The following is a 25,470-nucleotide window of genomic DNA, read 5'->3' as shown; positions in this document are numbered from 1 at the left end:
ATAACCTTTTAAGGCCCAGAAAAGCTTTTGCTATATAAAAGGGAAGACTTTTACTTAACAGCATCCTAACTGAAATCAATGTATGTACTTTGAGGGGCATGTCAGATTATTACTAACTTTGAAGTAAATCTGCTATGATCAAAAGCGCCATGATCAACCGGAGCAAAGTTTTAATATAGAGAAACCAGGGGTGTTGTCTGGATTGATTCTTGTTTTCATACTGCTCTTTCTAGATGATAACAGCTAATGAGTGTTTGTAATGAGAGGGAATAGTTATGTAGTATGTAGTACTGAATCTTTTCAGAGTACTGTACACCCACTAGCTAATCAGTCACACTGTCACCTCCATGAGGGAGGAACTAATTCATTATTATTATCCCTGTGATTGTAGGTGGGGGAGTGGAGACAAGGGCTATGTCTAAGTTAGCACATAGTGTGAACAGGAGAGTGGGCCTGGAGGGCAAAACAGTAGGTGCTGAGAACCTGATGTCCATGCTACAGTGTTGATAGGTTTTTGGAATTTTGGTTTTCTTTTTTTTGGCTTTTTTTTTTTTCTTTAAACCACATCTAGTCTAATCCCAGGGACTAAATGCTTGGTTGTGGCTACAGAACATTATTAGGTGTGGTCCTTAACTTCCACTTTTACTGGTTTCATTGTAAGGGAATCCAGCTTCTAACTTGGAGGCATTTTGATGATAATGAAGGAGAACCCAGTGAGCAAGGGGGATTAGAATGTTAATTTTGAAAGTGTTCTCGTGATCCTAACTTAAAAACTAGTTTATGTCTATCCAGGGGGATACTTTTGTTTCAGGTGGGAGTTTCATTGTGCCTACAGGTTGGTTTTTCAGCCCAGACTAGAGGAGGGTCAGGAGTGACCTTATATTCTACAACTACTTGAAAGGATGTTGTAGCAAGGTGGGAGTCAGTTTTTTCTTCCAAGTAGTAAGTGATAGGAGGATAGGAAATGGCCTCAAGTTGAGTCGGGGAGGTTTAAACTGGATCTTAGGAAAAAATTTTTCATCAAAAGGGTTGTCAGTCATTGGAAGAGTCTGCCCAGGAAGCTGTTGAATCCCCATCTCTGGAGGTGTTTAAATGACATGTAGATGTGGTGCTTAGGGATATGGTTTAATGGTGGACTTGGTAGTGATAGGTTAATGATTGGACTCTATCTTAAAGCTCCTTTCCAACCTAAATGATTCTCTAATTCTGTGAGTTTCCGAGCTGTTAAGGACAGCTAAATTGGAAAAAGGCTTATGTTTGCAGGCATTTCCAAATACCATTTTATATACATGGAACAAAAAATTGGCCCTGGTGGTTGGCTACTACTTTGCACGAAAGTTGTGGAATTGGCAGTCCACCTCAGGAATTTTCCCACCCTGTTACTGCTGAAAGATGATGAAATATTAATTCTTTGAAATAGGTTGATTTAGATTTAAAAACATCTTTCAATTAAGTCAGTTTTTATGAAGAACATGAGCTGCCTACTTTCTCTTTCTGTGTATCAGTGCCAATAGTAATTTAAAGTCATTAGTCCATTACGTGAAAAATCTTTGAATATCTTTCCTTCTTTATGGTATTTTTTAAATTTTGAATCATCTGAAACAGTAATGCTTTTGCACTTGGCTTGGCTTCACTGTCCATGTGAGACCCAGCATGTTAGAAAGTTTATGTTGCAACATAATTAATTGATTAGAAAAATGTTTATTCTTCGAGACGTAAAAACTCTTTGGTTATTATTAGTCTTTAATGTCATTATCAGTCATTTTTGTTTGATTTGACTTTTTCTCTCAGTTAATGATTACAGTATCAGTTTTCTTCAGTGGAAGCATCAGAAGACCAGGAGAAAATGATATTAAATGTTTCTGGTCTTAAAAATAAGGATTTGAGCTTGGAGAAATAATAGACAGCCTTACAGGCCATCCTTTGTTAGGTCTCTTCTTGCGTGTTACAAGTATATTCATACAGCCTTTGGCATAACTTTGACCTATACTGTGACAACACTGCTGTACAGCTACACATACTATGAAAGGTTTGATGCTGGCTTTTCCATATGTAAGTTGTATATCTACCAAAATGACCCTGACAGTATTTTTTTCATCCTTAAAGTGAGCCAAATGCCATTAATTTGATACATAATTATGTTTTACACATTTCTCAGAAGGTTTTTTGCCACCAATAAAGAAAACCTTAATTTAGCAGATGGTGTTTAGTGAAGCTTTTGATCAGATTATGATGGAGTATGTTTAAAATGTTGGAGAAGGAAGTCACAGAAATTTGTCTTACACCAGGGAGGAGGAAAGAACAAATCTTAGTCCATCAGTTGAGTTTGTAAGGGGGCAAGCTATTACACTGATTAGCTACAGATGTTACAGGATATTACAGGAATCAAATACTGCCCTAATTGCAATCTTAATGATACTGAAAGCAAAAAGCTCCCAACCTTATTTAGGTTATATAGTTCATAGTATTAATTTTTAAGAAGAAATGTAGTTGTTCATCAAGTAAGATGAAGATGAGAAAGCAAAACATGTAAAAACTCTTGAGACAGGTTTGGACTTGGAGCTAGATAACCTGCAAGCTAAATTCACAGAAAATGGAAATATAAAACATTAACTTCATTGTCCAGCTTCACAGACAATGAGAATCACAGACTGTCTCTCACAACCTTGCAGAAAATTAGTAAGTGTCTCATGAAATTGATGAGAAGGATGATCAGTGCATTAAGGAAATGATAGTGTAACTGTATGATGTATTACCTTCTGAGATTGCTCGTAAAATGCATAAAAAGTTGGATCTATTTTTGTATAAGAACATTTTTGTATGAAAAAAGTCTGTACAGTCTCAAGTGAAATAAGCTATACAATATTGCTGGTAGGATGCATGTTAACCAACAGCCGTGCAAGAGTAGCTGACATAAAGGAATCGCCTCTTTGTCCTGGGAGGTCACATTGATGATTTAGTAGCTGTCAGTAATGAACTGTTGCTGCAGTTTGAAAATACCCAGTGCTGTAGATGCTTCACACAGGATCTCTGTAGTTTGACATAAAAATGAGCTCTTCACAACCTACCAGTGTGTTGTGTACTCAGGTTCGTTGATGCTGACGTTCTTAACCAGATTCCTGTCTGGGTGGTTGAATGGTTAAACCGTTTGCTCTTCTGCAAAGCACTGGGTTAGTAGCTTTTAAAACACTTTACGCAGGGCTTTTATTACATAAAATAATGCAGTTAATAAAGGCAGTAAACTGAAACAAAGATTGTATTTGCCAAAACCTACTTACCAAGTTAAAAAAAGTGCCAGCAGTAGAGCCTATTACGTGGATCCCAGTCCAGTGCCTTTTCCAGTGAGCCTTCGTGGTTTACAAGTCAAAGAAAATAATTTATGGCTAGTTAATAAATTGCAGGTGCTTCATCGTAGCTCTTGGTGGCACTATCCCTGGTTACACCAAAGTTCCAGGGCATCTCCTTCCGTGCATCTGGATGGCATTTCTCAGCATGAGCGACACATTACTGTTTAGTAGTCCACAAGCAAAAACTTAGGAAGCTATTGTACCTTCTGCTTACTTTCACCTGCAGAGCTTCAGTAGCAGTTGGTGTTTGTACTAGTCTGTTGAGCTTATTCAAAATATGAATGCATTTCAGCAGTGGTATGATTCAGCACAGGGTTATGTCTGTAAAAGGCCTTTGGGTGAACGCCAGCACCACAAAGAAACCTCCTGTTTTCTCACTGGTAATTCACAATAGTTCTGCCTGTGACAGCCCAAAGCGAGCATAGCTTAGGATAGTTCATGTAGATATTCAGTGTGTGCTGGATATAATTTTGTGCTTTTCAAAGTGTGAATACTTCAGCATTTTAGGGCATATTAATCTCAACTCTTGCAGAGCCAGTCCTGGAATAATGGATAGGCCAGTTAATTGCCATACAAGCGATTGCAGCCTGTGAATGTTCTTACGGGGCCCACTCACATGCTCAGAGTAAAAGTAATATACACACATCCTGTAGTCACTGTGCACATGCATAGTAAAGCCAGTACTTTCTGGGAGTGCTAGGCTTACTGCATGCGTGCCAGCTGTGTGGTTGTATTGTGGTTGTGGAGAAAGCATAGTGATCTTATAAATGTGTCAGGCATGTGAACTGTATCCAGACTTTGTAAAAATGACAGCCCTGGAAAGTTGTGCTTTAACTCCGAACTTGCCATAGGTCGTTCCCTGCACCACGGAAATGTGATGGCCAGCAGCCCGGTAGTATCAGATAGTACATAGCGTTTCAACATAAAGTTTGCCTTCTGTTCACCTACAGAAGCAAGAATGGTTCCATTTCAGTCTTGCTAATTCAGGAAATGCCTTTTGCAAGGGAACAGAAGAGACTAAGATACCTTACTTAGTCTTTAGGCCATAGTATTTAGGGCTATAAAAATGTGGAACGTCTTTCAAATTTCACTTATTTTCCAGAGTTAATAAAACACTAGATTGCCTGCAGCCATCTGCTGTTGGAGAGACAAAGTTTTTGTGTAATTGGAAGCTGGCATACGGTATAAAATCTGAATCTCTGCATCTGCATGCGCTTTGTCCCAGGTTGTTGTCACAGCATCTCTTTTTTACTAAGACAGCTAATACACGTTCTAGTGTTCAAAAGGGGAGTGTAGTCGTGGAATGCCGGGAAGCAGAGTTTTAAATAAACCTAAGTGGCAGTCTGTGGAGATCTAGTTTGAATGGAGTAGCTTGTTTGCCTGGAGCCTGGTGTGACTTTTGTAGTTAAAAAAATCATAAAGGTGCAAAGCCAGCAGTGTAGGTAGCATTAACTGATTTGAAACTGACAGGTCATGTAGAAAAACAGGTGGAATTTTTAAAATCTCAGTAAAATCTAGCATGCAGCTGAGATTTATGAGGGGAGAGCAGGGGAAAAAAAGCAGATTTGGGCTTCAGATTGCAAGACCGATAATTAAGTAACCTTACTTATTGATTAAGACCAATAGCCGTTAAAAGGAATGTATGAAAATGTCACTGATACTTGGGGTTTTTGATTGTTTAAAAGTAAATGGTTTTCTGTAATGAAAATAAACAAAAGTAATGAACACATTGGTGAGAGAAGCTTTTCTGAGGACTGGTACATCACATACAACAGGTGTAACCACACTGGGCTCAAATGTGTACTCATTCAGGTAAGTGTATTTCACCTCTGCATTGAGAAGGAATGGGATCATGAACTGTACACATAGTTTTGTGATGGAACAAAATACCTTTCAAAGAATTGTTTCTCAAATAGAAGTTAAAAAACATTAGAACAGGTTAATGATAAACTTGTGACAATAGAGCTGCACTAGAGAAAATGTAGAGGATTAGCAAAAAATGAAGTGTTCTGCTGATTTCATTTGATAGTTCAGTTTAAAAAGGTAGTGGTTACTAGAAAATTACAGAGCCAGCTATTTAAAGAAGTTTTTCTTCATTTGTTAGTATAACAAAGATGAAGTTGCTTTTTGGACAGTGTTTTTAACACGTTTAACCTTCTCATTAACTAGCGAGTCCAGCAGGATTTTCTGAAACAAGAGGACTAACAAATCAGTTTGATAAAGCTTGACATTTGAACAAAACGTAAGCTACCTGTGCAAAAACTGCAGTGGAGCAGCTAATGTGTGGTAACTGCTCACACCATGTAACTCTGTTGTTGGACTTTTATCTTCCATGTTAAGAACTATTTAGGTGCTTGGATTATTAAGTGATGGGCAGAGAATTTTTCAAAACCTGTAATGTGCCTCATTGCTTATTTTTCAAGAATTATGGTGTACTCTGTCTACTCTTTTTTTTAACTGTCTGCATATTAACAAGGCCATAGTTTGCAGTAATCTGTTGGTACTACTTGAGTAAGGATGGCATAATAAAATTCTTAATAGGGATCACAGTAAAATGGGGCTCATGATTAACCTTTCATGAGGTTGTTATCACTGTCTTTAATTTCTTTTTCCAAGTTATCTAGTAACATCAATTTTTTTTTGTTGAAGTATGACTATGTCTTTCCTTTACTGTTGCTATCAGTAGAATCAGTATGGGAGGAGGTAACAAAGGTGGGACTGGGGGGTGTTGGGTTTTTATTGTTTTTTTTTTTCTTCTTCCCTCTAAAAATGGCCTGAACATACCTTGGGTCTGCTTATCTGCAGCACGGTTTACTATTTATTGTAGTTCTGGTAGTGGAATGTTGGTATTTTGACCCTAAGCTGCATAATTAATATCAACATTAATATTTTTATGCAGATACAGTGTGAGTTTTCTCTTGTTTTCTCTTAAAAACTCAGGTTGCAGAAATAAATTCACACTTGAGACTCAAATTTATCTTTCCAGGATTTTCACATTTTGAAAGTTTCTTACTGAACTGTAGGAAACATTCATTTTCTGACTTCACAAGTTATTTTGTTGCAAAAAAAGGTACTTGGCAGGTTGAAGTAAAGATATGCAATACCTGACTAAAGTCTAGTATCTGAAAACTTGTGCAGAAGCCTTTAAAATGTGTTTTTTTCTGCCATATTCAGAGAACAGATAAAACTGAAATATAGAAAGCTAAGATGGCACAAGAAAACTTGATCATCCGACTTTAAAGCTGATCTCAGATGACAATCAAAAAGAATTGATATTTATCTCAATAGAAACATTCATTTTAAATTTTATATTAGAAAATAACACTGAGCCTCTGGGATTCACTCATCTGTTTTCTTCTTTGAGCATGTTTCTACAGCTTTGTTGTCTGCCACAGTGAGAAACTAGAATCACAGAATAGGATAGTAGAATAGGTTGGGTTGGAAAGGACTTTCAAATGTAATCTAGTCCTACACCCCTGCAATGAGCAGGGATGTCTTGAACTAGAGGTTGCCAAGAGCCACATCCAGCCCAGCCTTGAATATCTCCAGTGATGGGACATCCACCACCTCTCAGGGCAGCCTCTGCCAGTGTTTTACCACCCTCATTGTAAAGATCTTTTTTCCCATGTCCAGCCAGAATCTCTCCTCTTTTAGTTTAAAAACATCACCCCTCATCCTATTGCAACAGGCCCCACTAAAAATCTCCATGTTTCTTTCAGGCCCCTTTTAAGAACTGAAATGCCACAATAAGGTCTCCCTGGGGTCTTCGTCAGGCTGAGCATCCCCAACTCAGCCTTTGCTTACAGGAGAGGTGCTCCATCTCTCTGATCATTTTTGTGGCCATTTTCTGGACCCTTTCCTATACTGAAGATCCCGGAGCTGAATGCAGTACTGCAAGTGGGGTCTCGCCAGAGCAGAGTGGTAGAATCACCTCCCTCGACCTGCTGGCCACACTCCTTTGAACGTAGCCCAAGATACAACTGGCCTTCCGGGCTGCAAGTGCACATTGCCAGGTCATACATGTCCAATCTTACAGTCACCAGTACTCCCAAGTCCTTCTCCTCAGGGGTACTCTAAATCCTTTCATCTCCCAACCAGTATTGATACTGGGGGTTGCCCCGACCAGTGCAGGACCATGCACTGGGTCCTGTTGAACCTCAAGTGGTTCTCATGGGCCCATCTCTTGATCTTGTCAAGGTCCCTCTGGGTGACGTCCCTTCCCTCAGATATGTCAGCGGCACCAGTCAGCTTGGTGTCATCAGCAAACTTGCTGACAGGGCACTCAGTCCCACTGCGTATGTCACTGATGAAGATATTAAACAGTAGTGGTACAAACCTCTGAGGGATGCTGTGTGTCACTGTAGTAGTGTAAAAACTAGTCTTTTTACTGCATAGTTTGGTCAACTAAGTTGCTTTACTGGAGTGGACAAACCTACTGTTGTTTACTAGGTAATATTTTTTCTGAACTATTACAAACTGAAGACCATGCCCAAAACACTTCAGTCGTCTTTTACAGGACTGTTCCCATGTGCCTGGGATTAGAGGACCAACCTCTGTGAAAGTGAGAATGCTTACAAGTTTTTGTAGATCATGGTAAAAGAGAAAATGAACTGCAGCTTCTTCATGGCACAGTTTTTTTTAGGAGGTGACCGGTAATTATCATGAAGTGTTGATTATGCTGGATGTGCGTGCAAGGTCCAGTAGCTTTTGTGTACTTACCTGTGGTTACTTTTCTACTGGTGTGCAGAGGCTCCCAGTGTTGTTTGGGTGCCTTCCCTCCTGCCTTCAACTGGGAACAAAAAACCCCATTTTTAATAATTTTAGTTGCATTTCCCTGAGTTTTTCATGATACAGGGTCAGTATTGTATAGGATAGACAGTCCAGTTGCATATGAAAGGGAAGTAAAGGCTACAGTATATTTAAAAAAAAAAAATACCTTGAAAATTGATGGCATTTCAGATAAGACGCTTCCTTCACATGTTCATGTACAGGGGCCTCCTTATGGTTGCAGGCTTGATGAAACTCTAAAACTTCTTTTATTTCGTTTGTTACTGTGTTTTTAATGTAGGGGTATAAGAAGAGCAATGCAGAAGTAGAAGTAAATACAGAGGTACCAAATAAACCTTTCAGCATTGTGCCATTGTGGCTGTTGCAAGTAAACCATTGTTTAGCTTTGGATGGTTAACTCTGTGGTTTGTGCTGACAGCTGGATATGTGCTGGGTTGTTCTGTTGGCAGGGGTTTTTTGTGTGGTTTTTTTTCCTTTTTTTGTTTGTTTTTTTCTTTTTTTAGTTGAACTGAAATTACAATTAAAAAGAAGCTGGCTTGTGTGGATAACATTTTAAGAGTCTAAAACATAAACTGAAAGTTTGGACTGGAGCACTTTTGAGTATTGTGCAAAGGAATGACGTGTAAATAAATGTTTATTTCCTGGAAGTTTTGTATAGAAAGAAAAAAACAATCCAGCTAACAGAAAATGGAAGTCCTCCTCCTTCCACCACCTTACCCTGTGTGAGCTACAGTAGTGTTATGGTTCTTCGCCCTGACAGTTAAATTTGTATGTAATTTAGTGTACAAAATCAGAATAGGAACAGATCCTCAGCACAAGCATGTTCTTGAGTATCTTGCTCCACAGCCCTGAAAATAGCTATAAATATATTCAATGTAATGTCAGTGAAACTAGCTGCAAGTTTAACTGGTGAAAACCAGAACTATGTAAATGCTCATAAAAGAAAAACCCAGCAGCATAGAAAACTTAATTGCCCAGGGACTTAAGGGAGTTTAGAACTTTCTCTTAGATGTGGAGGTGACCCAAGATTTATAATGCCAATAACATATGCCAATGGACTGCATATGGACTTTTCATTAAACAGGAGGCCATATGTCATTTCACGGTCACGGCTGTGAAGAGACCCTAAGAGAGAAAGGAGGTGTTTTTTTTTCTAAGGTACATAGCTGCGTCTTGCTAGCACGTTGGCTGGAGTGGATGTGTCTTGAGTGAAACAGCTGTAATTCAAAACACACTTAGTTTACCCATTTCTTAAGGTGTCTTCTAATACCATAAAAGTATCTAGCAAATATCTTCTTGGAGGCAGGAAGGTACATTGCTTATCCACAGTTTCCACTGTGTTCTGATTCATACTGTCTTACATTTTCAGGCAGTGTATCTAGCCATTCCTGGTTGACTTGCTGGAGGCGCAGCTGGAATCAGTTTTCCTTTGAGCTGCTGAGATAGCTCAGCTGAGTGGGTCTGTGGTGTTGGAGCTGGGTGTGGGCTGATCAGCCTGAAGCGGCACAAGAGGTGCGTGCTGTCTGCAGACAGTGTGCCTCCTGACTTCTCTGCTGGAGAAGCAAAATATTAAAATCTTACTCTCTTCTGCTGTAGGAAAGGGATAATTTAAAGTGGTGTAGCATGCTCTTAGAAATGCAAATGCAAAATGATGTGACTGGATGCTTTGACCTGTAAAAATATGCCTGTTTGCCCCTGGTATCTTCTCATACCCTATTCTTAGTGACCCAGTAGTAGCTTTCATCTTTCCCTTCCCCCAAGCTTAACATTTTTTACCTTTTTTTTTTTTCATGAGCAAATGCTGAAAAGAACATTGCACTTCCGTAACTGTGTACTCGGTATGAAAATGCCTACATGGCGTGTTATTTAAGCTAGCAAGGATGTCCTCTCAGAACTTAGCTATTCAATTCTATTTTTTTCTCAATAAAAACTAGGGATTTTTTTTTTTTTGGGGGAGTCTAATTATAGTTTTTTTAATTATAAATTGTTCTTTGGTAATATTACCCTTGACCTGATTTCTTCAACTCTGAGAGTGCCAGTGGCATATTTATGTCTATAGAATCTTCATCACTGTGTGTGTAGGTGCATATGACTAAAATGTTGAGTCTGTTTTATTAGTATTATTCAAATCTTGCTAGATTTGAAATGTTTGAAATTAGACATGGCCTGTCTCTTCTGAGATACAGTAATACAGTAGTTGTGTCACTCCTGTCGTGCTAATGTGCTGGCTGTCCCTAGTTCTGTCACCTTGTGGGGGACAAAGGTGTGCAGAGGGGCTAGCTTTGTTTTGGAGGAGCTGCTTAATTAGCATATAGCTCCTTGCAGTGGCTGAGAACATAAGTTGCAAGAGGATGGCAAAAAATAAATAGCTAGTGATTCTGTCTAGGGGAAGTAACAGTTAAAAACCACTCTCAAGTTAAGGATCATCCGCTGTAAGCTGCAGGAAATGTGCCACAATATCTGGAACTGTGCTTCCCTCTGGGTGGATTTGTAACACTCTTGGCCTTGGAGCCAGCCTGCATTCACTGCGTATGTGCTGAAAAACACACAAAGCTATGAGCGACGCTGTAAATGCAGAAACAAGGGGAACACAAATCCAACACTTGAATCTCTCTGATTATTTGAGGGATGAAAATAAAAACAGATTAGTGAGGTTTTATTGTATTGCCATCTTGCCAGAGCTCCATTACAGTGGCCTGTTGGCTCTGCTGGCCTCCCCATGTGTCCTGGGGGAGAAAAGATGGAGGAGCGCTGTTTTCTGTGACAAGTGTTTGAGGGACAGAGCTTCTCTTGGCATTATTAATATTCTCTGAGAAACTTGTGTGTTGAAGTCTAGCGCTGTGCAGCCCTGCGTGGCCTTTCCCCAGGTTAAACCACTCCCCCAGACTTTTCATGGCTGCAGACTGGAAAGTGGTATCTGCATTGGCTTTGCCGTTTCATCCCCCGAATCGTCTCCTCTTTGCTCCCCCAGTGGCGTTTATATCTGCTGAAGCTCCCTGCCCCATTCTGTTTTCTGGTAGGATGTTTCTTCTTCAATTCTTATGTAAAATGCCTAAGCCAGCCCCCATCCAGTTTAATGCCGTGAGCAAGTGTCTTGACACTAAGGCCAGCCCCAGAGTAGCCAGCATGGTAAGATGAGAGGGATGGGGGTGACATGTTCAAGGACTGGGTATGGATAGGCCTGAAACTAGCTGGGTGTGGGTTTGATCAGCACCACTTCTTCAGTCTCCCTGGGAAAGAAGCGTGGAGGTATCCCCTTCACAGTGGTGTGAGGGGAAAATATGGGACAAAAACTTTTACTGTAAGACTTTAATTTCAGCTTACACCATTAAGGCAGTATTGTCTTTATGGTGCTCTCCAGTTGTGTTTTCTTTGGAAAGCAGGGGACATCAACATGTGTAATACACATTGTAAGGTATGGTATTTTTAAAATCATGCATTACCCCAGCAAGTGCGAGCGAGACCTTGCACTTTGTTCGTGCTTATTTGTTTGTATTTGGACTGAAGCAAAAATTACTTAATTATTTCAGTGCTAAGGGTATATTTGAGGCTTGAAAACATCATTCTGTCTCAGGTCTGGTGCTGACTGAATGAACCAGGGAATCTGTCCACAGCTATCTTCGTATGGGCATTTGATATGTAGTTCCTTTATGTTTCTAGTGTAAGTTTGATGCATGGAGACCTCATAGAAGCCTTCCAGTATCTGAAGGGGGTCTGCAAGGATGCCAGGTTGGGATTCTTAATCAGGGATTGTAGTGATAGGATAAGGGGTATTGGGTTTAAACTTAAGCAGGGGAAGTTCAAGTTGGATATAAGGAAGAAGTTCTTTACTGTGAGGGTGGTGAGGCACTGGAACAATTTGCCCAAAGGAATGGTAAATGTTTCATCCCTGGGAGTGTTCAAGGCCAGGTTGAACAGAGCCTTGGGTGACATGGTCTAGTGTGAGACATCCCTGCCAATGGCAGGGGGTTTGGAGCTAGATGGTCTTAAGGTCCTTTCCCACCCCAGCTATTCTGTGATTCCGTGAGAAGCTGTTTCTGAATGTGTAATGTTCTGTCACAGAGGACGTAGAGTGCTCTGAAGCATGAACAAAAAAGCATGAGCAGAAGAGGCCAAGGGAACAGCTTGAGTGTCTTCCTCAGGAGTACATAACCTAAGAGAGTGAGATCTCAGATAGCTTAGTGAAAGAAATATTCTTAAGCCTTCATCTGTTAGAAGAGCCAGCACAATCTGCTTTTCTTTATTTAGTAATCTAAATCCATATGAAAATGTTCTTTCTTTGGCAAGAATGAAGGACACGCAAGAAGGTTGAAAATCAAAGGGATTTGTTTTGTTTGTTCATTTGTTGGTTGTTCTGTTGTTGGGTTGGGTTGTTGTTTGGTTGGGTTGTTTTGGTTTTTTTCCCAAATGATATCTGGGCTAAAGCCCAGAATTTGAGTGAATATCTTTTCTGGAAGCAGTGGCCAACCATTATTGAGGAAAAAATACACTATAACACTAAGAAGCATTTGCTGTCCATAATCTTTGATGTAAGATTATGATAATTAGGAGTATCACAAATACTGCTTGATGTAAATATTGCATCATAAGAAAAGTGCTACAATTCCTGTGACTTCTGTTTTCAGTGAAGATATGTCTATAGGGGTTTTTGTATAGCAAAACAATAATTTCTGAGCATTTTCATATTCTAAGAAGGAAAACGCTCTACTGCATCCATTCAGCTCCTCGATAGAGCCCTTTTGAATGAGTAATAGGTCAAAAGTTTGTGAAACTCCCAAAATGAACTCACAAACATAAAACAAAAATTTATTTAAATTTTAAATATCAAATGTTTATATATATATATGTATATAAATGAGACAGTAGAAAACATAAGGAGATCCAGATTTTCCTTTTCCAGTTACAGTAGGGCCAATTTCATTCAGGAAGAATAATGTTATCCCATGAAGGGCATCAGGGGCAGGACCCAGCAAAATCTCTAATGCTTTATCTTTAGATGTGAAGATGCTTTTCATGAAGATGTATAAGTATTTTTTGAAGTATAAAGTTATCTTATTCTGTCCATGGTAAAAATAAAGGAAGAATGTTACTAATGTGAATGTTAACAATATTTGTCCTTGCTTTTCATTAATCAAAGATAAATGGTTTATACTACCCCTGAAATGGCGTATCTTACTGTTGCCAGGAATAGGAATTATGTCTGTCCCTAGTCCCTCTGAGTAACAGAAAATGAAAGGGCTTGGAAAGGAACATCTTAAAAATCTGAATGTGCACAAGTCCATGGGACCTGATGAAATCCATCCATGGGTCCTGAAGGAGCTGGCAAATGAAGTTGCTAAGCCACTGGCCATCGTATTTGAAAAATCATGGCAGTCAGGTGAAGTTCCCAATGACTGGAAAAAGGGAAATATAACCCCCATTTTCAAGAAGGGGAAAATGGATGACCTTTGGAATTGCAGACCAGTCAGTCTCACCTCTGTGCCTGGCAAAATCTTGGACCAGATTCTCCTGGAAGCCATGCTAAGGCACATGAAAAACAACAAGGTGCTTGGTGACAGCCAGCATGGATTCCCTAAGGGGAAATCCTGCCTGACCAATTTCGTGACCTTCTGTGATGGGGCTACAGAACTGATGGACAGGGGTAGAGAAGTTGATGTCATTTACCTGGACTTACACAAAGCGTTGGACACTGTTCCACACGACGTCCTTGTCTTTCGATTGGAGAGGTCAGTTTTATAGGTGGAACACTCAGTGGACAAAGAACTGTCTAGACGGGTGCATGCAAAGAGTTGTGGTCAATGGCTCAATTTCCAGCTGGAGACCAGTAACGCGTGGTGTCCCTCAGGCATCGATGTTGGGACCGGTCTTGTTCAACATCTTCATCACTCACATGGACAGTGGGATTGAGTGCGCCCTCAGCAGGTTTGCTGATGACACCAAGCTGTGTGGTTCAGTTGATACGCTGGAGGGAAGGAATGCCATCCAGAGGGACCTTGACTTGCTTGTGAGGTGGGCTGATGCCAACATCATGAAGTTTAACCATGCCAAGTGCAAGGTCCTACACCTGGGTCGGAGCAATCCCAGACACAGCTACAGGTTGGGCAGAGAAGAGATTCAGAGCAGCCCTGCAGAGAAGGGCTTGGGGGTGTTGGTCAATGAGAAAATGAACATGAGCCGGCTTCAGTGTGCGCTTGCAGCCCAGAAAGCCAACTGTATCCTGTGCTTCATCAAAAGGAGTGTGACCAGCAGGTCGAAGGTTGTGATCCTGCCCCTCTGCTCTTGTGAGACCTCACTTGGAGTATTGTGTGCAGTTCTGGTGTCCTCAACATAAAAAGGACACGGGACTGTTGGAACAAGTCCAGAGGAGGGCCACAAGGATGATCAGGGGACTGGAGCACCTCCCATATGAAGACAGGCTGAGAAAGTTGGGACTGTTCAGCCTGGAGAAGAGAAGGCTGTGTGGAGACCTCATAGCAGCCTTCCAGTATCTGAAGGTAGTCTATAATGATGCTGGGGAGGGACTGTTGATTAGGGACTGTAGTGGCAGGACAAGGGGTAACGGGTTAAAACTTAAACAGGGCAAGTTTAGATTGGATATAAGGAGGAAATTCTTTCCTGTTACGGTGGTGAGGCAGTGGAATGGGTTGCCAAGGGAGGTTGTGAATGCTCCATCCCTGGTGGTGTTCAAGGTTGGACAGAGCCTTGGGTGACATGGTTTAGTGTGAGGAGTCCCTGCCCATGAGAGGGGTGTTGGAACTAGATGATCTTAAGGTCCTTTCCACCCCTAACTATTCTATGATTATAATTTAAACAATTGACTTCCTCATATGAAACATTCAAAACATTCTGAAACATCAACTTGAAGAGTAAATGCTATTATTACATTTTACAAATGTCTGTAACATAGGAAATGCAACAGTGTTAAAATATGTAAGTAGAGATTTTTTTAAATACATCAACAATATCTCAGTTATTTACCATCAAACTATTCTGATGCTTTGGATAAGTTTTTATTCCTTTTTTTTGCCCCCCCCCCCCCCCCATCTTATTTGAGATACTGAGCATTAACCAACCTGTACACTTGCTTGTTAAACATGGTTGCATTTTTTCCCCAACTTCATTTACAGCCTTTTATTAGATAGGCTTAAATGGAAGAGTACTTTTTCCTCCTATGTTTTATGTAACTATGTTCCTTAATGAAGTTTAGAGCCAACTGAACTTTGTCCTGTGCTGCAGGGAAACTAAGGTCACATACTGAGGTTAAGCTCCTAGAGACCTGAACTTCAGGACTTTTAGGGTTGTATGGTCCATTGCAGCCAGCATTTTCAGTCCAGTTCATGTGCACAGGTAAAGGACCATAAGTGGAATATAAAAGAAAGTTAAGAAGTTTAGCCTTATCCAAGTCTTTATCCAAATAGTAAAGTTAGTTTTCATGGGAAATCAGGTGGTGGTCAACATATCGCTACCATTTTCTATCAGTAAATTGCTTACAAAAAGCATACATGTTGTTTTACAGTAGTTGTGTATGATACTGATTTCCTCAAAGAAGATACATATTAAGCAATAAAAGAAAACAGAAGGTTGAGTGGATAGGATATTGGTTTAAATACCTGAATTTTTGTATCAAGCTTGTCATTTGGGTGAAAACCACACACCTTTGGGTATAGTGATCAAGTCTGACATGGTTGTCTACTTTGGAGTCTACTTAGGTGAGTCTGCTTTCCAGTGCTATATTCTGCCCTCAGATGTGGGTATAAAACTCCATTTGAAATTAACTGTACAGAAATTTCTAAAGAGATTTGGCCTTTTCTCTGTGCAGGGAAGGTAAGAATTTGCATTGTACTGTCTTTCACTAATGCTGGTGTTTGCTTCTGGTTTTGTTCATGTGTTTTCTATGGAAGAAGAGCATGCAGTGGACTGATTCTCATCAACTTGCTGTCAGGTAGAGTTGTGAGTAGCATAAGGAAAATATTTTTGAGGGTGAAACTTCATTTCTGGCATTTCTTCTGCATGGGTGAACTCTTCAGGCCGTTGCTCCAAACCATATAAAATGGAAAGCTAAGCACAGAACAGTAAAGAGTTGTTTCTCGCTAGGGAGTCCCTTGTTTCTCAGAGAGATCCTTTGGAGAGGAGGGAGAAAGCCACATAGGGTGGGGTCCTGAACCCATTTGCAAAGCTTTGTGAAATCTTGAGGAGTTACTTTTCCTCTGTGAAGGCAGCCAATTTATTTCTTATTTTACTTTCTTGACTCTGAATTATACCCAAATCATAAGAAGGTAGCTCTAGATTTGATCGTAGCTTAAAAAGATAAGGAGATGATTCTGGTTTGCTGGGTGGGATTTTTATTGAGGGGAGGGAGGTAAGGGGTTGTGGTGTTGGTATTTTTTTTTGTTGTTGTTTGATGTTTTGTTTCCCAGAATTTAAGGTGGAGAGAGGAAGATACTGACTTCCAGTAATGGTTGTGCCTGGCTGCATACAGTGTGGTTTTGACTATCTGGACAAAGCTATATTATATATGATTAATTGGATTTCTTATAAAGGAGTTTAAGATGTTCTGTTTCAATAAAAAGCTTAAATTAATACTCACTTAAGAAGCTGTTGAACTTCAGCTGAATTTTAAATTTTAATTCTATCTCCCAGTTGTCAGCAGTTCAACGTCTTAAGCTTTATTGTAGTAATCACTTGGACTGATCTTAATTGTGTTACTCATACAATAAGGATGAGTATTAGTTGTATTCCTTTGAGTTTAGTGACTGCACTAAGGTGACAAGAAAACTTACTGTCTGCTTGAACACAATGAGATTAAATTTGTAAGATTTCTCTGCTTTTAAAAGCATCCAGACTGTCTACATAGAGGTCTTCTTTCCCTTTTTTAAGGAAATGAGAGAACTCACTTTCCATACTCAGGTATGGAGAGGCTCATTACTATAATATGATATTTATGCGTGCAATAATCAGTGAGAGGGAAAAAATTGTTCTTAAAGATGGTTGGTAGAGTTTTTATAGTCTTGTAAGGAAAAGATGCAGCAACTTTATTAATATTTTGTAATGGGTAACATCTGCTTAGTTTTTCACTAGCATCTAAGACATACCAGACTATTCTTGAAACCATTCTTTGTAGGTTGATGTAGAAGTTTCACCTTACTTATTTGATGTGATTCTTCACTTCCTGAGCTGTGTTTGTACAATTCCATTCTTTGGAAGGAATATTTACTTACCTTGCCAAGAACTTTTTTTGTTGTTACAAGTCATTCATGAAATTGTATTTTGGTTTCTTTCATATAATATTAATAGTCATCTTAACGAAATGTTTATCAATTACTAAAATGATACAGATCAGATAATTTAGTGAATGGCAAAATGATTTTATGCTCCTTTTTTGAAAGCAAGTGGAATATGCAGATGTGGATTGTGAACAAAATAATTAAGAAGATGATTATGTAGAGATTTTTAATTAGAGAGATTCTGTCAATGGAGCAAACACTTGGCAGCAGACCAGCATGTACCCTTCTCCCAGGTTTTTATTAATGGCTTTTAAAATTTAAACCTGTGCTTTGTTAAATCTCAAAGGCCATCACTTGACTGACTAACATCCTAACTTGGCTTTTTGCAGTTACTCCATTCAATTTTTAACAAATACAAAACAGTGTACTATTGGTGTAGGAAGAGACATCAGGAGACCTTAGCTCTCTTTCTGGCTGTTTTGTTGCCTTGCTTGAAACTTCAGATGCTTTCCTATTCCATAGTCTTTTCCATTAGTTTAACTGAATTGCCATCAAAAATCTTTTCTAACATCAAGTAACTTCTGTGAGGTGTAATCTTTTAATATAAATTAAGGAGTTTGATAATCAACGGAAGGAAGATACTGTGGTAGTACTCTTAAGTTAATGGAAAATATAAATATGCCTACTGTATTTGTTATCAGGGCTCATAATATTTCCACATAGAACTTCTTCTTATTTAACTCTGGATGAGTTGTCATTTAAAGTCTTTGGTGTTATATCCCAGCTTTTATGACCAAGATGAAAATGTTCAATTCTAAAAATTACTAATTACATAAAAGGGTTGAAGGTATAGGTTGGTACTTAAGTAACTTTCAAGAGGTATGAGACAGAGATACAGTATCATAGAGTCATAGAATGGTTAGAGTGGGAAGTGACCTTATCTAGTTCCACCTCCCCTGCCATGGGTAGGGATACCTGACACTAGGCAAGGCTGCTCAAAGCCCCTTCCAGCCTGTCCTTGAATACTGCGAGGGATGGGGCAGCCACACGTTCACTGGGCAACCTGTGCCAGTTAAAAAATTTCTTCCTGTTGTCCACTCTAAATCTACCCTCTTTCATTTTAAAGCCATTCCTCCTTGTCCTATCACTACATGCCGTTGTAAAAAGTCCCTCTCCAGCTTTCTTGTAGGCTTTACCCTTTAGGTATTGGATGACTTATTATAAGGTCTCCTCTGAGCCTTCTCCAAGTTTACGTGTCATGCAGATAGTATTTTTTTAAGCAATGGAGAAAAAGTTGCATAGAATAGTAGGAGTTCTCGGTTAGAAAGGAGTGCTAGACAATAGATGTACCAGGCTGAAGTCAATGGACTGCTCTCTAGTTGAGGCCACTGCTGACAGAGGTGATGGGCAAGGCTGCAGAGGTAAGGATCCATTTGTAAAGTGTCTAGATGAGAAACCTGTCTGCCTGGGTGCTTGACCACATCACATGGGTAGGAGCCTGCTTATTTCACTAGCTTTGCCACTGCCATTTAATGGAGAAGAGATACTCTAATTCTGCTCCAGAACTTGCAGGGAGGTGTTATAGGGTGAGTGGGGGAGCTTTGCCTCTGCCTCAGGCAGTTCGCTGCAGCCTGTACCATCTCAGTGTCCCTCCCAGCAGTGGCCTTCAGTGACAGGGCTGAAAGCTGTTGTTCCAAGGGGTAGGACAGACTGTCTGCTTTGCTTCGGCTCCTGGGATGATCACATGCCTTCTGTAATACCTGTTTTGGATATTTTGGCATCTAGAAAGCCAGGCCAGTCCAAAGCCTGGATTCTGCTCATTTTATTTTGTTTTCATATAGGGCCATACATAATTACAGCAGAAATGTGATCCTGCTGCATTCCACCACTGGACCCGCAACAGAAGAAACCATAATTTTGTTCTCTCTATAGCTGAATTAGTGGTAGCAGAGAAGACATAAAACTCTCTTCCAAGTGAAATATAAATTTATACCTAAATATTTCTTTTCCTCATGTGTCACCTCTATTACTTTTTAGCTCCAGCTCTTCATAGGGGTTACTCTGCTAGTTAATACCTGATGAGGTTGGTTTCTGCGCTTTAAGTTTGTGAGGCAGTGCTCAGCAAGATGCTTCTTCTGGGTACATGCTTCATGAAATTGTGTAGATATAGTAATATTGCAGGTAGAATAATGTTCAGCAGACAAAGTGTCAGGCTGTATGCAGCCTTCACAGCATGTGGAGTCCACTCTGACCCATTAGTCTTGACTTTTCAGGTGCCTCTAGTCTTCTTCCTGCCACCAAGTCCCAAGCTAAAAGCCAGTGTTCTGCTGGTCAATGAGAAAATGAACATGAGCCGGCTTCAGTGTGCGCTCACAGCCCAGAAAGCTAGCCGTATCCTGGGCTGCCTCAAAAGGAGCGTGACCAGCAGGTTGAAGGTTGTGATCCTGCCCCTTTACTCTGCTCCTGTGAGACCTCACTTGGAGTATTGTGTGCAGTTCTGGTGTCCTCAACATAAAAAAGACATGGGACTGTTGGAACAAGTCCAGAGGAGGGCCGTGAGGATCATCAGGGGACTGGAGCACCTCCCATATGAAGACAGGCTGAGAAAGTTGGGGCTGTTCAGCCTGGAGAAGAGAAGGCTGCATGGAGACCTCATAGCAGCCTTCCAGTATCTGAAGGTGGTCTGTAACGATGCTGGGGAGGGACTGTAGTGAGAGGACAAAGGATAATGGGTTCAAACTTAAACAGGGGAAGTTTAGATTGGATATAAGGAGGAAATTCTTTCCTGTTTGGGTGGTGAGGCACTGGAATAGGTTGCCCAGGGAGTTTGTGAATGCCCCATCCCTGGCATTGTTCAAGGCCAGGCTGGACGAGGCCTTGGGTGATACGGTTTAGTATGAGGTGTACCTGCCTATGGCAGGGGGGTTGGAACTTGATGATTTTAAGGTCCTTTCCAACCCTAACCATTCTATGATTCTGTGATTCTAAATGCATATATACACTGTTGATTTAATGGTTCTTGGTAAAGGTATGTAGATAGTAACTGACAGGGTAGTTGGTTTCCATAGCTTTTGTTGGTTGGCATTTTTTTCCTTACATATTAAGAATGTCCTTTCCTATCTAATTTCAATAGGAAATTTCAAACAATACAATGGAACCTTTTTTTTTCCCTTGCCTTTTCATTGGTCATACATGGGAATGAGCATGAGAGTCAGTCATAGTTCAGCAGCATTTATTTTCTAAACAGATGCCAGTGTGCATTTTAGTTATAAAAGGGCATCTTTGTTGTTTTAGTTTAAAAACAGCCTTGTATATGATCACTGAAGACACTATACTTCATATTTATCTAAGTTACAATGCAGAGAATTGTGAAAACAAGAACAAGTATGCATTGCGCACCCATATGAAAGGGAAGTTTGTTAGCCTAGACTTCTAGTCTTGTATTATTTTTAAATTAGTCTCTTATGTCTTCCTTCTTAGCCACCGTATAAGTTCTGAAGCCACACACTGTGTTTCAACATTTTTGCAGAATAAACTGTGCATGGTATGTACGTATGTGCGTGGTAGCGCACCTGTGAAGGATTACTGCTGCATATAAGCAATTCACTTCTTTCCCGGTTCTCATTTTGGAGGCAGCACTGCTTGGCGGACTTTTAGATCTGTGGTTGTAAAATTGCTGATGATGCAGTAACAGTTGTTGCTATTACCATTTGAAGATAAAGCTCTTGGGGAGGTCTTCAGATATTTGACAGCTTGTAAGATGCAAAGCTCTTACGTACAAGTGTTGATAATCCTCTGTGCCATGCTTGAATGGAAATTCACCACTGAGCGATTGTTGTTTTTAGAAGGCAGTTAATTCTTTTCATTCATCAGTTGGGTTGGGTTTTTTTAATCTGGAAAAAAAAAAAAGAGTAAGTTGAAGGTCCAGCCATACTGTCTCCTTGAATCAGGAAGTTCTTTGGTTTTGTTTGTTTCATTTTGTTTGTTGGCTGGTTTTGTTTTGTTTGGTTTTGTTTTTAGGGGGACTAGGTTGTGTTGGTTTAGTTTCTTTTTTTTTTTTTTTTAAGCTGTTCCCCCTCCCCGGTCACAGCATTGACTCCAAAGTACCACCCAAGGGCTTTATTAGGATCGTGGTGGGTTGGTTGGTTTGGTTTGTACGTCACGGTTCTTAAAGGATGAGGAAGGAGTGGGTGGTATTATTGTTATTATTAAAGATTAAGGTATGTTGTGTGGCCTTCAACTGTCTTCTGACAGACAGGAAGCAATTACTCATCTGGCTTCAGAGAACTGTTCTAAGTCTCAACTAATTTAAGTGTGCAATGCCAGCTAGCAGAAGATTGATCTCAGTATAGTTTTCTCCTGCTTCACTCCATTCTCTGAATCCCTCTGTTGCCATTTCATGTTTCCTTTCTCCTTTTATCAGCTAGGGGTATTGCTGGGGTGATGGTCACAGAAGCAGCAAAGCCATGGTAGAAGGCGTGGGACATTCACATTTTCTCACGACAGATAGATTTATATTTTTTTAATCCACTTTCAAGTCATATCACCAGGTGAAAGCAGCCCACTCAAGAGTCCTGTTACCCAGTGTTCATTTTGTTTCGTATGTGACAAATAAGATTTTAGTCACATATTTCCAAGTTGTATTTCTTAACCTGCTCTGTAATAGATGAGGTTATAGAAAGCACAGTTGGTGTTGTATCAGATAATGTCTTGATCTTCTTGTAGTGCCAGTCACGAGATTTTTAAAAGGCAAAAAATATACAAAAATAACCAAATCTAGGTTTGACTCAGTACTGTAACACTGAGTTAAAATCCCAATCTCCACCAGGAATAATGCTGTAATGATTGCAGCTTTGCTTAACTAACCTTGGTAATTAGTTACACATTTCCCCCCCCCCCCATTTCTCTGATACTAAATAGCACTGCTTTTTTTCTTTCCAGTTATATTGGTCTGGGGAGAAGTATGTGAGCAGATCTTTGGTGACGTGCTTTCAAATGGCTTTCTATCACTATTAAAACTTTCACGTGAACAGGAAGTTTTTAAAGATTTGATGCACTGTTTTTGTTGTTTTTTTTCTTTTTGTTGTTTTTTTTTCTATATTAAAGCCATACTTGAAATTTCTTTGTATGATTTTATGTCAACAACAGTATAAAAATACTTCCTACCCTTGATTGCTACAATCTTAAGAGGATCTATCAGTGTGAAGTTTCTGTGAGTTGTTGTATATTGTGCTGAAAATGAAACATCTTCATTTCTTGGTAATTTCTAGGCACTCCTGTAAATTTTGTTATTCTGTTTTTCATATTATTTTATCCTCTTTTTGTGCATTGTGTGCTGGAAAGTCTCCATTATTTCCTTTCTTTTAAAGGGTACTTTCAGACTGCTCCACATGTGTTGCTCCATGCAGTGAAGGAGGACTAGAATTGTTATCATCATTGCTCCTGGCTGAAACAAAATTGTCTGCTGGTGGGCACAAGAAAGTACTTTTAAGCATTGACCTCGGAGGGACAGACTTTGGGAAACTGAGATGGCCTTCAAAAAGAGAAATACCATTTTTGTATATGTATGGATATTTATACATATATGTATATATAATGTATTTTTCATATATGTATGTATTTGAAAAAAATCAAAAATACTAGAGTATGTATGCATCTGTGTCTTTAGATTCCCAACTACAGTTTGTTACTGGTCTTTGGCTGACAAAATCTTAGTACAGTGCCAGGCAGTTACAGAACCACAAAGCTGAATAAGACACAGACTTAAGTCTTAGATTTTTATTTTTTTTTTAAGTTTGCCTCAGCAAGTTTGCTGATGAGACCAAGATGTGCGGTTTGTTGATACGCTGGAGGGAAGGAATGCCATTCAGAGGGACCCTGACATGCTTGTGAGGTGGGCTGATGCTGACCTTAAGAAGTTTAACCATGCTGAATGCAAGGTCCTACACCTGGGTCGAAGCAATTGCAGGCACAGCTACAGGCTGGGCAGAGAAGAGATTCAGAGCAGCCCTGCAGAGAAGGACTTGGGGGTGCTGGTTGATGAGAAAATGAACATGAGCTGGCTTCAGTGTGCGCTTGCAGCCCAGAAAGCCAACTGTATCCTGTGCTGCATCAAAAGGAGTGTGACCAGCAGGTTGAAGGAGGTGATCCTGCCCCTTTACTCTGCTCTTGTGAGACCTCAGTTGGAGTACTGTGTGCAGTTCTGGTGTCCTCAACATAAAAAGGACATGGGACTGTTGGAACAAGTCCAGAGGAGGGCTGTGAGGATCATCAGGGGACTGGATGAAGATAGGCTGAGGAAGCTGGGTCTGTTCAGCCTGGAGAAGAGAAGGCTGTGTGGAGAACTCACAGCAGCCTTCCAGTATCTGAAGGTGGTCTGTAATGATGCTGGGGAGGGACTCTTCATTAGGGACTGTAATGATAGGACAGGGGGTAATGGGTTGAAACTTAAACAGGGCAAGTTTAGATTGGATATAAGGAGGAAATTCTTCCCTGTGAGGGTGGTGAGGCACTGGAATGGGTTGCCCAGGGAAGTTGTGAATGCTCCATCCCTGGCAGTGTTCAAGGCCAGGTTGGACGAGGCCTTGGGTGATACGGTTTAGTGAGAGGTGTCCGTGCCCATGGCAGGGGTGTTGGAACTATATGATTTTAAGGTCCTTTCCAACTGTAACTATTCTAAGATTCTGTGATTCTTCTTTGGGTTTTAATTTCATTTTCCTGTATACTGTAGTTTTGTGGACATCACTTTCAAGGTGTATATAATCTGAAATACAGTCTTCTCTAATGTAACACAGTTTACTACCATGTTTTATTCTGCGTGCTTTTCATGTGGCTACCTAAGTTCCCAATAAAGAATTGAAAGAATGAGAAGCTTAATGTTTTAGAGCAGAGTAGATAATACAAGTGTGTTCTTCCTATCTCTGTGCTAAATTTGCATTTGGGGATTTTGAAGGAATCTGGATTTCCTGCAGGGAGAAATGGTAGGACCAAAACAGGAAGTCAGTTTCTATTCTAATGATTCAGAGGTGTCTGGAAATTATTTTCTTAGGATTAGTTAAAGGAGAATCTTCAGTAAAAGCATAATCATGTCTAAAAGCACCTCATAGATCTTTGTAAAGAACCTCTTTAAAGGTTCATGTTGAACAGATTTCTGTGCTAAATGTGTGACTTACCTTTAGAAAAGCTGGACCAGTATTACGGAATTACTGAAAAGTATGTGGTAGGGCACTTCATATGTAAGTACATGCATTACTTTATGTCATATGTTTCAGAAGAAAGAGAAACTGTGGTTGTCTTAAGGGTAGTTTAAGGTATTTTTTACTGTTTAATAGTTCTGTATTGTATAGGTTTGTAATTTGTATGGTGTTAAGTAGTGATTTTCGAGACTGGTAGATTGCAGAATTGTAAAGATCTCCTCTCTGATTCCGATGAGCTGGAATTCAGGCAGGTATCATTGACCCAGCATGTCTCAGGAGCACGTCTTTTTCAGAGACCTGTGCCTGGTTAGTGTGAATCTGTCGGGTTGTGTGGGGCATGTTCTTCCTGGTGGGTAGGCCACCCCCTGCAGAGGTGGCCTGTGTGCTCCTGACTGCAGTACAGGCTGAGGAAGAGCTGTGAAGGCTGAGGGTGGAACCAGGCTTGGTCTCATTTTTCAGCTTCAGAGCAAGTTCTTGTTCATCACACTAATAAGCATTTCCCCCCCCGGAGAAAGTGAAAATGGTCAGTATGTTACAGAGTGCATGATTGTGTGTGTAAGTAATACTTGTGTTACAAGTTTGTTTTGCGCATGCAGGAACTGGAACTGAAGGCTTCAAAATGATGGTCTTGGTAAAGGGAAAAGCTTTTAGAGGCTTCCAGCTTAGATTTCTGCAGTGTGTGCTATTTCGGAAATGCTTAAGGGTTGCTCCTTTAACCTTGCACTGCACTGCACTGCTGTGAAACACACTTCTCTGACAAGATGCCTGAACCAGGGGGCATAAGGCTGCCTTTGTCCTGGGACAAGAGTATCGTGGTGTGAGGCATTAAAGCTTAACAGAAATTATTTGAATAAAACCCAGGCTGAAAGGCTGAAAAGCATAGTGCTGAGCAGTGCACCCTGGTACATGCATTTA

The 25,470-nt window shown here is 40.2% G+C and overlaps 1 protein-coding gene across 1 annotated transcript in view; it reads left to right on the top strand.

Annotated features, from left to right (window-relative positions):
* The window catches only part of LOC133221428 (guanine nucleotide-binding protein G(q) subunit alpha), a 121,093-nt gene that overhangs the window by 19,396 nt on the left and 76,227 nt on the right, over nt 1-25,470 (top strand). The gene's annotated exons all lie outside the window — the stretch shown is intronic.

The sequence above is a fragment of the Neopsephotus bourkii genome, unplaced genomic scaffold, assembly GCF_033783945.1.
Source record: "Neopsephotus bourkii isolate Nb327-2 ecotype Australia unplaced genomic scaffold, CSIRO-AGI_Nbou_v1 NB_1535, whole genome shotgun sequence".
Lineage (NCBI taxonomy): Eukaryota > Metazoa > Chordata > Aves > Psittaciformes > Psittacidae > Neopsephotus > Neopsephotus bourkii.
The sequence above is the reverse complement of the archived record's forward strand: the minus strand, read 5'-3'. Positions and strand labels throughout refer to the sequence as shown.